Below are 15,864 nucleotides of genomic sequence, written 5' to 3' on the forward strand. Positions count from 1 at the left end.
GGATTGCAGTCACCACTAAGGAATACAACACCCCTCCAAGGAGCAGGCAGGCCAGAGAAGTATGAGCCCATGTAGCTTGCCTAAAGTCACACAGCTACTAAGCAGGACACTTGGGATCCAGCAAGTGATGTTTAGACAGAACTACAGTGAGACCCAAGCCAGAATCCAAGGAAACAGCTGCAAAGGGTTAAGCGATACTCCCTCTCTCCAGCAAATACCAGTCCCTTGGGTAGAAACAGTGCTTCAAAAAGGTGAAAGGAAACAAATTTTCTTAGCATCACAAGTGTCAGGCACTTCGTTAATATTACCTCAACCAAAATCAAATCTGAAAGCATCCTCAGAGGCCTTCACTTCAGTATCACAGACTCGGCAGCTAGGGAGAGCACCGCCAACCTCTATCCTGCATTGATGGTCCTAGCCTTCATTGTCTGGTAAATATTCACATTCAGGCAGGACTAGTGATGAGGAACAAATTAAACAACAGATAAAATGGCCCTAAAAAGTTAAATGTCAGATATATTAACCATAGCGATGTAATATGACAGTGACCATTTAGCCATTTCATCTTCAGACTTGTTTTTTCCACAGTTTTCTGTGATATAATTCAGTTTGATTATCTCTGCAGTATCCTTAGTGTGTCCCTTTTAAAAATGCAATAGCCGGCTGGGTGCAGTGGCTCACGCCTGTAATCCCAGCACTTTGGGAGGCCGAGGCGGGTGGATCACAAGGTCAGGAGATCGAGACCATCTTGGCTAACACGGTGAAACCCTGTCTCTACTAAAAATACAAAAAATTAGCCAGGCATGGTGGCGGGCTCCTGTAGTCCCAGCTACTCGGGAGGCTGAGGCAGGAGAATGGCATGAACCCAGGAGGCAGAGCTTGCAGTGAGCTGAGATAGCGCCACTGCACCCAGTCTGGGAGACAGAGTGAGACTCCACCTCAAAGAAAAAAAACTGCAATAGCCAAAAATGGACCCAGAATAAGGCATGAAGCCAGTGGCTGGATTCCTTTCTTGTAATAAGGACTGACTTCCAGATGACATGTAGATTTTATGTATTCATTTTTCTCCTCCACCAGCTGTATTACATGGCTGATGTGCTATACTTCCCCTGTGGTCCACTAAGACCCCTGGATCATTTCCTGAAGAGCTGGAGTCATTCCATTCCTCCACAACTCACTAGGAGCCCCAATGTGAGAAAGGTATTCAGAAAAAAGGGAAGCCCAGCCCTTCTGATGTCACAGAGAAGCTGAGGGAGATGCCAGCATTTTGGCCTTAATCAGGAGCTCTCCTCACTGTGTTGTGCTTGGTAGTAGCAGGAGGATGTGTGTAATCCCAAATGCTGCATCCACTCTCAGCTTCTCCAAATCCACCCAGGGCCCACATTGTCCCTGACTTTTCACAGGTTTCGATTCATGTGCGGTCAGAGAAAGAGGGCAGACCTTGATCTCCTCTAGTCCATTGGCCTCCAGTCATATTCCTCAATCCTAACACTCAGCCATTACATAGTTACTAAGCACCCACCTATGGGTGTGTCATCCCTGCCCCTATGGGAGTCCAGGGATGCAGTCATTAAGAAAACCTGGTCCTGCCCACATGGGGTTTACAGTCGTGAAGACAGAGGAATAACAAGCTATTTGAGAGCACCACATGATGAGTGAGGTGAAGGGAATCAAATGTCCTCAGAGAACAGGGGGAGGAGGCCCTTCACCATGGACTGGGAACAGCAGATGATGGAAAATCTTCTCAAAGGAGGAGATGTCTAACATCACACTTTTATGGATAAATAGGAGTTTCCAAGATCTTTGTATAGGAGGGAAGAGCAGACAGAGGGAATAGAATGTACAAAGGTTCAGAGGCCAGAGACAGCGTGGCATGGCAGGAAAGCTGCAGGTAGGTCAGTCTGGATGGAGTGGACAGGAAGCACAGTGGCAGGAGATAATATGCTCAAAGGGTTTGCAAGCTTCACGACAAAGGCTCCTCTCACCCCCGAAGGTTATTGTTATTCATTTGTTATTCATTCATTTAGCAAATATTTATTGAACACCTACTATGTGCCAGAAACTGTTATAACTACTAAGGCCACAGCAGTGAATCAAAGCATTCCTTTGATTTGAGCTTACGTTCTAGTTGGGGACACAAATAATATGAACTTCAGCAAAAGGCTTTTTTTGCAGGTAATGACAAAGATTTTAGCAAGTAATGAGAAACTAAAAATGGTGGAATGCAAGAAAAGTGACTGGGAGGAGGGTAGGAGAGGATGGCTTTAGCCAATGTGGTCAGGCCAGGCCTCCTGGAGGAAGTGATTGGGTTGGCACCTGAAAGATGAGAAGGAGCCACCATGAGCAGACCTGAAGGGACAGCTGCAGCAGAGGGGATGGCAAAAGCCAAGGCATGTTCGTGGGACTTGCAGGAAGGTCAGTGTGGTGGAAGCAGAGTGAACAAAGGAGAGAGTTGGGAGAACTGATCAGGTCAGGCCTTGGAGGCTATGGTCCTGAGTTTGGAGATCATTCTAGTTGCAACAGAAAATCATGTTGGAGGGCAATAAGTACAGGAGAGGCCCCTCTGGCTTCTGAGAGGAGAAAATATTCTGTGGGAAAGAAAGAGAAAGCCTGGAGATGATTATGGAGGTATATCAGTCAGCTACAGCTGTGTAACAAATAACCTCCAAAATATAGTTTAAAACAACACAAATTCTCATGATTCCACTGGTCAATTGAGCATCTCTGCTGATCTTGGTTGGCCAGGCTTAGCTGAGCTAGGCTGGAGTTACACGTCTGCAGTCAGCTAGTGGGTTAACTGGGTCTGGCTGGTCTAGTGTGGCCTTGTCTGGGCTGGCTGGCCTCTGTTCCATGCAGATCTTCCTCTAACAAGCTAGCCTGGGCTTGTGCTCATGGTGGCAGCATTCCAAGAAGTACACAAGGTCTCTTGAGTACTTGGCTCAGAAATGGCACACAATCACTCCCACCTCACTCTAGTCTTCAGTGCCCAACACAAGTCCCAAGGTCAGCTCAAATTCGAGGATGGAGAAATAACCTGTACCTATAGAAGGAAAGAGTTTCAAATAACTTGGATGCAGGGAGTAGTCCAAGACTGTGGGCAATTCTGCAATCAGCCTACCTCAAGAGGCTACTGTGCAGTTCAAGAAAGACAAGGTTGGAGGCTTAAAGTAGGATGGCCATGATAGAAGCAAATTATTGAGAATATATTTTGGAAGTAGAGCTGAAAGAATTTGTCACCAGGTTGAGTGTGGACAAGAGGGAGAAGACTCAGGAATGACCCTTGAGCCATCCTTTGGCCTGAGTGACTGTCGGGTGTGCCATGAAATGCAGTGGGAAAGAGCAAAAGAGAGAAAGGCACGAGTCAGGATTTGGGTTAGAATTGGTTAGATGGGAGATGCTGCCAGTATCCATGATGTTCCAGGGGTCATGAGGAACCACTAATGGGTTTGGAGCAGGAAATGATGTGGTGAAGGACAGATTGGAGAAGCAAGCCCAGAGACAAGGTACATTTGCTTCTCAGAGCTGCTAGAATGAAGTACGACAACTGGGTGGCTTAACACAACAGATTATTTCTTCTTCTTTTTTTTTTTTTTTTTTTTTTTTTTGAGATAAGGTCTCACTCTGTCACCCAGGCTGGAATGCAGTGGCATGATCACAGCTCACTGCAGCCTTGACTTCCTGGGTTTATGCAATCCTCCAACCTCAGCCTCCCAAGTAGCTGGTACTACAGACATGTACCACCACACCCAGCTATTTTTTGTAGAGACAGGGCTTCACCATGTTGCCCAGTTGGTCTCAAACCCCTGGACTCAAGCAGTCCTCCAGCTCTGGCCTCCCAAAGTGCTGGGATTACAGGTGTGAGCCACCACACCCAGCCCAGGCATTTTTCTCACACTTCTGGAGAGTAGAAGTCCAAGTCCAGGTGTTGGCAGGACTATGCTCCCTCCAAAACCTCTGGGGGAGAGTCTTCCTTATCTCTTTAGCTTCTTGCAGCCACAAGCATTCCTTGGCTTGTGGCAGCACAACTCCAGTCTCTGCCCCCATCTTCACAGGGCCCTCTTCTCCATGTGCCTCTGTCTCTTTTTAAGGGCACCAGTCCTATTACATTAGAGCCCACTCTATTAACATGATTATATCTGTAAAGTCTCTGTTTCCAAATAAGATTATTCCCAGGTAGCAGGGGATAGAACTTCCACACATCATTTGGAAGAACACAACCAACCCATTAATACAGAGACCAAAGGTGGAGTCAGAGGCCCAGGGATGGGTGGAGTATCCCCCTATGATTCCCCTGAGTTCATGGTAGAGTTGCTGCTGGAACCCACATGCTTAACGCTCTCCTCGACCTGTCCCCACAGCCACACCCTGGTGCCCATCTGTGCCCAGTGAAAGTGCCAGAGCTTGAGCCCCAGGCTGACGGCCCTGGGAGGCAGGCCCATCCCACTGCCCCTCCAGTGGTACATTCAGAGCCAGGCCTGGGGAGCTTCTCCCTCTGCAACCCCAAGGCCCCTGTTTGGAGACCTGTACATCAACACAAAAACCCTGTTCATGAAGTAACGTTAGCAGGAAGTCTAGCCCAGCCCCAGCTGAGCTGAATGCCACATCCTCAAGAGATTGCTTGGTGCCTCCAGAACCTCCAAGGAGGAACTGCTGTTGGAAGCCCACCTCTCAGACGCCAGATGCACCTGTAGCGCCAGACTGAAGGTTTTTCTGGGGTTCGGCGTGAACTGGAAAAGGGAAAGGAAATGAAAGCAGAGAAGAGACCTTGTCCCACTCAGAACAGCTGAGGCTACATGGCTCCCTCTGTGGGTGCAGAGTGCTTTTATTCTTGGACCTCACAAGCATAAGAAGCCTCAGATTCATGTTCCTGACATCCTGGCCAGGCGAGCCCACAGTGAGTCCTAAGATTCACAGCTTGCATTGAGAAAAGAATTTTTATCAGAACAACCCCAAGCCAGCGTCCATCAGCAGACAGCACCACCTGCAGCACACTCTAAACGGGTGTTTTACAGACTCTGAAATTGCCTTATGAATAGTATAATTCTATTGCACTTCCTAAAACAGTTACTACCAGATACAGAAACAGACAAACACATATACCAGGAACAGATTCACACGTGTACTATCCCCTGGTTTATGGCAAAGGTGACACTGCGGTGCAGTGGAGAAATGATGGTCTTTCCAATAAATTAGGCTGGTCAATTAAATATCCATATGGAAAAAATATTGACCCTCTGCTTCCCACCATATGCAAAAATCAATTTCAGATGGATGCAGATTGTGGAAGTTTTTAGAAGAATGGTAGATGACAATCTCCATGACCTTGGGGTAGGCAAAAAGATTTTGAACACAACACAACAAGCTCCAATAATAAAAGAAAAATGTAATAAATTGTATTATATTAGAATTCAGAATTTCTGGCCAGGTGCAGTGACTCACACTTGTAATCCCAGCACTTTAGGAGGTTGAAGTAGAAGGAACGCTTGAGGCCAGGAGTTCAAGACCTGCCTGGGCAACATAGTAAGACCTATCTATACAAAAGAAAACTTTATTTAATTAGCCAGGGATGGTGGTGGATGCCTGTAGTCCCAGCTATTCAGGAGGCTGAGGTGGTAGGATCACTTGAGCCCAGGAGGTTAAGGCTGCAGTGAGCCACGATCATGCCACTGCACTCCAGCCTAGACAACAGAGCAAGACCCTGTCTCAAGAAAAGAAAAGAATTTCTACTTATCCAAGACATCACTAAGAGAGTGAAAAGGGCAGCAACACAAGCAAGAGAAGATATTTCTTCTGACAACATATCTGACAAAGGACTCCTATCCAGGTGATATATTTTTAACTCCTATATATATTGGTAAGAAAAAGTCAGGTCGCTCAGTGGAAAAAATAGGCAAAAGCTTCTATTAGTATAGAAACTTCACAAAAGAGGATAGCCAAGTGACCAATAAACATAAAAAATGCCATTAATCATCAGGATATGCAAGTTATAAAACACGATGCAGAATCACTACGCACACACTAGAATGGCTGAATACTGGCAATGGCAAAGCCCATTGGTGAGAATCTGGAGCAATCAGAACTCTCACACTCTTGCCATTGCCCCTGCAGGTTGGCACAACCACTTAGGAAAACTGGGAGCATCCAGTAAAGTTAAATATACACTCCTCTATGGTCTGGTATTTCCTATGCATACATACTGAACAGAACTGCATGCACATGTGCACCAATAGATGTAAGCACCAATGGACGTGTGCACCAATAGACGTGTGCACCAATGGATGTGTGCACCAATAGACGTGTGCACCAATAGACGTGTGCACCAATGAACGTGTGCGCCAATAGACGTGTGCGCCAATGGACGTGTGTGTTAATGGACATGTGCGCCAATGGACGTATGAACCAATGGACGTATGCGCCAATGGACGTGTGCACCAATGGACGTGTGCACCAATAGACGTGTGCACCAATAGACGTGTGCGCCAATGGATGTGTGCACCAATAGACATGTGCTAACTTTTGCAGCAACTTTATTCTATATAACCAAGAACTGGAATCAACCCAAATATCCATCAGTCAACAGTAGAAAGCATATCTTGCAGTATAATCATGCAATGGAATACCGCATGAAAACAAGAATGACCAAACAATATGGATGAATTATACACAACGTATTCTGCAAAAGTAGCAAAATACAAAAAAGAACACCTGTGGAGTTCCATTTATACAACCTTCAACCCAGGCCAAAAAAAAAAAAAAAATAGAACCTAGACCTAATCTATAGTGTTGGAAGTCAGGATGGTGGCTATCCTTGGAAGAGGGGGTATGTGATCCACCGGAGGCCAGTTAGCTTAGAAAATTCATTGAGCTGTGCACTTGGGATTTATGCCCTTTATATGGGTATATTGTACTTTAGTTAAAAGTACATTTAAAAAAGAAATATACTAAGTGTTTTTTGTTTAAAAAAAAGTTCGGGTTTCATTTGCTAAAAACAATAGGCTCCTCAATGGTGAAGCTATTCTAGTTCCTTCCACCTCCCAGAGGCAGAGGCTAAACCTAAGTCCCTTAAGGCCTGGCCCACGTCCTCCAGGTGTGCAATGACAGTGGCAGGGCGTGGCCTTGTGCAGCTGCTGGAGTAAATTTCTCCCCTTCCATTTCTTTCCCTCCTCTTGCCCTTCCCCTTCCCGTTCCCTTCCAGCGCCACCAGGTGGGGCTCTATCACAGCAGAAGGCTACTCTCCTGACGGTGTCCACGCTGTCTGGCCCGGCTGCTGGCAGAGCCGTCAGCCCATCCAAGGGGAAGCCGGGCCCTCGAGCCTAAGCCTCGGGTAGATGAACACAAGCCCAGCTACTCACTAACATCACTTTTCTGAGACTTCAATTCTTTTCCTCCAAATCGGGGCAAGAAATGCAAGTTAAAATAACCATGAGGTACTACTCTATGAGACTGAAACATGTTAGAAAGCTAGGGAAGGCCAATGTTGGCACAGATGTGGAAACGAAGGAAGCTTCATGCCTTGCAGTAGGAGTGTGGGCCACTGCAGCCTCTCTAGGTTAAATTACACATGGACACTGCAGGGACCTAGCAAGCAGCCCCACTCCTGGACGTATATTCCAAAGTTCTATCCCAGGAGATCTATTTAAGGACCCTAGCACTGGCAGGAATGTCTGGGTGCTGGTGGATGGCAAAACAAGGTGAGTGAAAAAGATGGGAAACAGGATGAGAAGTGACACTCTAGTCTTAACACAAACTGAAAATACACACATACAACAACACACTGCTTACAAGAACACATGCAAATACATTCAGACAGCTGGAAAAGGATTGGGAAGGGAAGAAGGAAGAAATGAAGGAAGGAAGGGAGGAGAAATAAAATGTGAAAGAAAATACCAAGTTTCAAGTGTTGGTGTGAAAAGAAGAATCCAAGTGAAGTTTCAAGAGTCTCTAGCACTTAGCAGGCACCCAGGAAATTTTCATTTTCTACATGTGCCTTTAAGCACTAACATTTATTGAGTGCCTACTGTGTTTTAGGCAATGTGCCAGGCTTCGTAATACAGTAATGAACAAAGACCAAAAAATGAAAATTCCTGCCACTGTAGTAGCTTTGAGACTTATTCCACAAACTTGAGTATAGGCGAAATGGCAGAGCCCCCTAAATCAAATCACTAAAAATCTGATTTCATGCCCCTGTTGAGCTAGACTGGTGGAAATTCAATTTCCATCCCTTAGTGGGGCTCCGTCTCTTACACCCCCAAGGTCCTGGACAGAGCAATACCTTGGGGTGTGTAGGATTCCCAGCATCTGGTGCCAACCTATACTGGTCACTGCTGAATTGCTGCAGGTCACAGCCCAAAAAGCTCACAAAGTCTCCACTCACAACAACCACTTCTCTACCCCCTACCCCCACCACTGCCATGCTGTCTTCTGAGGCTTATGCCTTCCTCTCACCCCAGTTCTCACCTCAAAGAGCATGGGCTTCCAGACCAACACAGGCAGGCTGTCTGCAGATCCCTTCAACTCCCTGGTTGGCAGCAGAACCTTTCTGTGGCAGGTAACTGAGCGCAAAGCTACTCTCCTCTGGGAAGGTGGGCAAGGGAGGGAGACAGAGAACAAAGGTCATCAATCTCAGGCTTTCAAAATCTTCTCCAAGACGATCAACAAAACACAAGTCAAAATCACAAGAAGCAGCCCTGACTTCATTCTTATTTCTAGGATTTTAATTTACCCAATATGCACTGGTTGAGCACTTACTGAATGACGTGTGTTCCAGGGCCTAATATGAGTGGTGTGGTTTCTGATGACATGTAAAGATGATGCTAGCGATGGCTGCACCTAACTTTGGCAAAAAAAGGAAAATATATGTGCATGTGTATATGTATGTGTGTTTATATATGTATTGGTGCATGTGGTGTGCATACGTGTGTGTTTATATGTATATATGTATATACGTATATATGTGTGTGTGTTCCTACGTGTGTGTGCGTGATGTCAAGTAGCTTCTGGAAATCAGTCCAATCATTTCCTGGTCTAGTCTCTCTGGTTCAAGATACAAATTCCAGAAAGAGGGTCTCATTGTCCTCTCTAGGGTCAAGGCCCCCATCCCTTGGCCCAGGGAAGATGGAGCACCTAAAGTGCCAGTTCTACCAAGGCCACACACAGTGGAAGAAGGGTAGTTTCTGAGGAGAACTGAGATACTTATTGGTTCTTTTGCTGGCTAATAATTTCTCCCCAAACAATAACAAATATGTATCATCCCACACGGTTCCTGTGGGTCAGGAACACAGTGGGGTAGCTGGGTCTGTGATGAGGTTGGCGTCAATCTGTCAGCAGAGCTGCAGTCATCCGAAGGCCTGGCTGGGCTGGAGGATCCGTTTCCAAGGTGGCTTAGTCTCACAGCTGGCCAGCTGGGGCTGGCTGTTGGCAGAAGGTTTCAACACCTCTCCACATGGGCCTCTCCATGGGGCTACTTGAGTGTCCTGACAACATGGCGGTTGGCTTCGTCTGAGCAACCAGCCCAAAAGGGAACAGGGCAGAAGCTAGAGGGCCCTTGTTGCTGTCCCCTGGGAAGTCACACACCCTGCTGCATAGCCTCACTTCTATAATGTCCTATTGGTCACACAGCGCAGCCCTGGTCAGTGTGGGAGGGAACAACACAAGGGTGTGGAGACCAGGAGCCAAGCATCACTGGGGGCCATGGTGAGGACTAGAGACCACAGGTGCCATTACAGAAGGAAGCAGACCTGGAGGCAAGGCAGGCAGGAATGACAGATACTGACCACAATGACGATGTCTTTGGAGCTCACAGTCTAGAGGAAGACAGAAGAAAACAATGCCCTCGTTAATTCATAATTACTCAGCTAAGAACACACTAGTAATGGGGGGGAAAAAAGAGGGTAGGACCCAAGAAGGGGCAGCAACTGACCTTCTCTGGAGGAGTCACGGGGGTACTTGCAGAGGTGGTGACATTTGCATTGGACCTTGTAGGGAAATAAAAGGTGGGATGAGGGCACCCCAGGCAAAGGCGGAAGATGGGAAGTGGGAGGAATCTAGCTTTGCTGAGTGGTTGAATGGGGACAGCACAGGAGAGTGGGCAGAAAAATACTTTCAAGCTTCCCAAGCCCCACCTGCCTGTGGGGGACCTGCTCCCAGGCCTTCCTCTGCTTCCTGCCCCCACAACTCAAGATCTCTGGCTGCCAAGGGAGAATGGGCCTGGTTTCTCTGCAACCAGGACCCATCTTCCCCAGTGAACTGGCCCTCTAGGAGGACAAGTTATGGGCCCTGCCCTTCTGGGAGAAAGGCCTGACTCCTGCTGGGCCCTGCCACCCACCCCAGCTGAGAGTCAGGGGACAGGGGAGTGGAGCTCTCTGTTTCCCGGAGTCACTGGGCCTTGGCCAGCCCCACCATTCCGTGCCCCTTTCTGGGATTGGTAACAGCCAGTCAGGGTCCTGCCATTGCACTTGGCCATTCCTGAGCTCCCCCAATCCCCTGCTACAACACACACACAAATTCCTATCCGCTCCAGGCCAGCTGGGATCAGCTTCAGCAGGGCCGGCTCGAGCCACTTTGCTTAAGGCATCAGCCTCCCCAGGGTGCATTAGGCAGGCTTCACTGGCCAGAGAAGGACCACCTTGTAGGGAAACAGGCTCCAGGGGTTCAAATCCCCAAAGGGAAGGGGCTACCTGGCCCCAGCTGTAGAAACAACAAAGGGGTGCAGCACACAGTGGCCCCTCCCTCCTCACCCATGCAGGCAGTGACGCCACGCTGCATCCTAAATGTTCAAGGCCAGAGTCACGTGCACGCCTCCCATGGGCAGGGCTCAGTACCCAGGACCTCAGGCCCCCTCACCACAGGGCCCCAGCAGTAGAGAGGCTGCCACCCTGGACCCAGGCAGGAGGGGAGGAGCAGCTGCCCACTCCCGGCATGCACCCTCTGGGCCCCGCACCGAACACCAGCCTGCTAGCATCCCCCAAACCAACCCGAATCCAAGATAAAATTCCCCCTGGCCCCCAAGCTCAGGAGGGCAGTCTGTGTCCCAGAGCCTTCAAAAGCTCCAGAGAAGTGAAACCTCTGCTTGAACAGCTCCCAGCCCTGCAGCAGAGAAAAGGGGAGAAATCACACCAATAATCACCACTGGCAGCGTTTGCCTCTGAGTTACAAAATGTTTTCACTTATTTTCCACCATCAGATGCCCACTGCAACTCTGCAAAAGGAAAGATTTTATCCTTGTTTTACTAATGGGGAAGCTGATGCCCAAAGAAGGGGAGGGACCTGTCCAAGTGCACAGTTAGGAAGCTACCGAGCCAGCATTAAGCCAGGCATTTTGATGATAAACCTGGGTCCTCTTTAAATCACTCATTTACTCAAGCATTCAGTCAACTTGCAGCAAACATGCACTGAGCTCTTCCCACAGGACAAGGGATGGGCTCACCACCCCACTGCAATGATGAGCAAAGACAGACATGGTTCCATAAGTTTACAGCTTAGTTGGGGAAACAGTCCTTAAATAAGCCTTTAAAAGTATGTAATTGCAAGTCAAAGAGCACTGTGAAGAAAAGAATGATTTAAGTCATTAAAAAAAAATCAGAGGAGGAGTGACTTCCCCCAAAGGGTAACCAGAAAAGAGTATTCTGAGGAGGTACTTTGAAACCATATCAAGGCATAGCAGAAATGAGTATTAGGATTGATTAATAATGTCTGCCATGGCCACTGGATTCAGAAATGGTGGCATGCATGCCAGATACTTGTTTATCTGGTTTATGCCCTCACTAGGATCCTTGATATCCAAAAAGAACTAGACATAATTTTAATTCTCCTGGAACTCACCATGATGTAGAGTAGATAAACATTAGCAGAAGAAGTCATAATACAAAACAGCTCATTGGCTTCATTAATAGAAAAATCAAGGAAGTAAAATACAGCCAGTGAGGGAGTAACTGGTACCCAATAGGCTGATGCTAGCAAGGCTTGGAGGACTCTTTGCATGGGACATGGGAGCTTGTTGAAAAGAAGGCCCTCCTTTTAAAGAGGAGAAGGCACTTAGCACCAGAGGATGTTGAGACATTTCTGTCTATGGCCTAAGTTGGGGGGACAGCTGGCTCCTGCTCTGACCTACTCTACATTCCTAAGAATTCCAGGCACAGTCCCTGCCTGGAGATACTTCTCCACCAGCACTCAGAGCACCAGCCTCGCCTCAGACCCACCGTGAGAACTGACCTTCTTCCATCAGTCCCCCTAGGCTCAGCATCCCATTAAGTGGCCCATCAAGGCAGCTTATGGCTCCTTTTGCCGCTGCTGTAGGGCAGCCTGCTCAAAACCCACCAGATGTAAAACAGCAACCTTGAGAAGCAATTGTTAGGTCTATCGAAATATTCAGAGCAGCCTGCACTTAAACTGTCGTTGCACTTATTCTGACTGTAATCAGTCATTTCTGTGGCTCTTAATTCATTGTCTGTAAGTCCCAAGACAATGGACTGGGTACAGGATACTCACCCCCAGATTCCCAGTGCCTGGCACACAGTGAGTGGGCCACTCAACAATTTTATTGAATGAATGAACTATTCTAGAAAAAAAAAAGAGTTGGGACAACATAGAGAGGCTGATAGTTTGGGTCTTGCCCCAGGGGATAAGCAGGCCTCCAGGTTTCGGGGTGGTCAGCAGAGGGTGACAGCACTATGGTGGCAGTTTCTCTTGAGTTCTGCTCCTGAGCCTCAGGGATGGAAGATCTCCAAGACAGGGTGGTGAACCATATCATGTGCACCCTCTGGTCCACAGCCTGGCCACTTCATGCTGTTTGGAAGAGGCCATTACTTTCTCATTGTGCCCACTCTGTTGGTCTTGTGCCATCTGCTGGCACCTCCCAGGCAGAACCCTTGTTTTGAAAGAGTTAAAAAGTCCTCTTGGGAGAGTAGACTAGAAAGACAGTCAATGAGATGGATGAAAGGAACATAGAATTGGAACTTACAAGAGCTCAGTGAAGATGGGCTCAGAAGGCTCCTGGGAGTCAGGTTGTCCAGGATGAGTAGACCTCAGACAAGTAGACAGGAGAATCTTTGGATAAGGGGACCTCCATGGAGGAGGAAAGAATAATATGAGATCAGGGAGAAGATTGGTCTGGTGGGAGTAGGGTCTTGGGGAGGTGTGAGGACTGGGAAGAGAAGGCGAGGTGGAGCTAGCTCATGGCAGCCCTTGGCTCCTGGCTGAGAAGTTCAAAGTTGAGCCTGTGGGCACCAGGACGCAACCACGAACCTTCAAGAAAAGACGGTCTGGGCTGATTGTCTGGGGCTTTGGTGGGTGATGGGCAGAAAACATATCTGTGCCTCCTTGGCAGCCAGATTTTGTAGAAAAGGGGAGAAAGGCCCCAGGGAGCCAGCCATGGATGACTTCTGTAGACCTTGGTTTTCAGAACATGCCCCATCAAAGCAGTCGGTCGTCTTGTTAGTTCTCCAAACAGCACATCTTCCCTAGATCAAGACTCCAGTGGAAACACAATGGTCACAAAAGTGGTTTTTGTGTCTTGGTTTTCTGGGTCTCCCACTCCCCCCTCCCTCCAATATCTATTCTCCATTATTGGCCAGACAAAGCTCATCCCAAGATCCCTGCGTCTCCGTTGTAGCGAACATCTGTCCTTTCTCACCTGCGCATTTACCCATCTGTGTCACCACGAAATCTTTCATCCCATCGACAATGTAAGGATTCAAAGTAAGGAGGTTCACGTTGTCAAAGAAGCCTTGATCTGAATGCCTTCCCCCCACTTTCTCCTTAAATGAGTTGTTAACAGGAACCCAAGTGTCTGTTGAACCTAAAATACTTTTTTTTTTTTTTTTAATAACATTTCAAGGTAACTTACGGGCGCACTTTAAGAAGCGAGGACTCAGCGTGTCCCTGGCGGCTTCCTCCTTGAAGCTCTGGTCTTCAGGGCTGTGGGAGGCATCCAATCAGACAGGCCGCCGCTGAGGGCCAGGGGAGGAGGGCTGCTGGGGTTTTATTTCAGATTCGAGCTAAGACCATGAAATGGAAGGCAGGAGGAAAAGTGAGTGAGTGTGTGTGTGTGTGTGTGTGTGCGTGTTTCTGTGTGCGTACGGCCAGAATAATGAGTCGCACTAATTCATAGAATTCCATTTTGGCCATCACACACGGCTCCCTTTTCTCTTGAAGGCCACTTTGAAAAATCCCGTTTTCATAAGTCATTTACTTCCCCTAGGAGGGCAGGCCTTCTAAAAATATTCCCCACTTCTTACACCTCAGAAGCAAATTATTTATGTTAAAGCAGCTTCGTTATCTGGGCCCCACCGGGCCAGCTTGGAAATGGAGGTGACTTCCAGAAGGCACCATTGTCAACGGCAAAGTCCTAGGAGGGACCCATTGCCTGTGAGGTGAGGCTTTCTGCCAGGCCCATGGGGCCCAAAGAGCACTTGCGGGTCCATAAGGGGAAGCTCCCTTCTATTTTTCTACAAATATTTACCTACCAGGCACTGCCCTAGACTGTGAGTAACCACCGAGCAGACAGGGCTGCTCTCACAGAGCTTGCATTTCAGTTAGGGGAGACCGACGCTTGATAAAAATGCAAATAAATATACTGAGAGTGTGAGGGCAAAATGATGGGAGAGGCCTCCAAAGGATGCACTGGACATTCTGCAGGGTGAGCAGTCAGGGCTCTTTGCAGCCACACCTAGATAACAAGGAGGATGCCCTACAAAGATGGAGGAAGTTGTGTTTTCCAACTAGAGGGCACCGCTCAGGGCAGAGGCCCAGAGGCGAGAGGAGCTGGGTAGCCCAAAGGAGCATGAGCGGCCTGTGTGCCCAGAGCAGAGGGAACGGGTTGGGGTGCAGAGGGAGGGGAGGCCAGAGGGCCCAGGAACAGAACCACGAGCCTTGAGCCCAGGGATGAGAGAGGGGAGTTTTTGTGTGCCTGTTTGCTCTCCATGCCGCCCTGGACCACAAATTTACTGCGATTCCAAGCCCCACAGGAACAGCGTGCCCCAGTAAGAACCAAGATGCAGGGGCCGCTGTCGAATGTGAAATTCCCTGCGCACCCCTCATCTCCACTCCCTCTCTCCACCTGGGAAAAAGCAATTAAAAATCACCTCTGAAAAGTCGGTGGGAGGAGGAGTGGAGTTGAGGAGGGGGCATGCTTTAAATGTAGGTGGAACATGTCACTGGCCCCCCAGAGGGGAGTTTGTCTTCCCCCTTTAATCAGTCATAAGTCCTGTCATTATCCAGTGGGGGAGAGAGAAAGCACGAGGCGAGGAACCGCTCCCTGGAGAAGCCCCTCCATTCTTTCCATGTCCATAAGGCAATTAAGTCTTCACGTTCTCAAACCTGAAGGCTTTCATGGGCCGAGCCAATTGGTGTGTCTCCATAATGAGGGGGGCCTTCTGCTCCGGGGGCACATTTTCCTGGTAGCTTCCAGGCTCATCCTGGCCTGGCAGAGAGGCATCTGCTGCAGGCTCTGAGCTCTGCTGCCCACCCAGCCCTGGGAGGAGAGGTCAGAGCATGCTCGTTTCTCCCCGGGTTTACCTGGGACCGCAGACACAGCCCAGGACACCTCACAGGCCAGGGGGTGGGCTGCAGCCAGGCTAGGGGTGCAGGGCCGAGGCCCCGGTGAGCAGGAGGGTGGACTCTGACACATAGCCAAGGCGGGGGCTCTCTGAGCGGCGCAGGGCTGGGGCCTGGATGAAAGGCCTTCTGTGAATAGGCTCATTACCAATGAGCCCCAGATTAAGCCTCTATTATGGGCCTGTAATTGGAGAGTTAATTATTCAGCTGCCATTGTGTGCTGTGATGGAGCCAGGATGGTTCACCCAGATACCAGGCCTCGGCTCGGGGGTCTCCTGGGTTACCTGGCAGGACAGGACCGGTGTCAGGTGG

This window comes from Gorilla gorilla, chromosome 18 (assembly GCF_029281585.2).
Source record: "Gorilla gorilla gorilla isolate KB3781 chromosome 18, NHGRI_mGorGor1-v2.1_pri, whole genome shotgun sequence".
Taxonomy (NCBI): domain Eukaryota; kingdom Metazoa; phylum Chordata; class Mammalia; order Primates; family Hominidae; genus Gorilla; species Gorilla gorilla.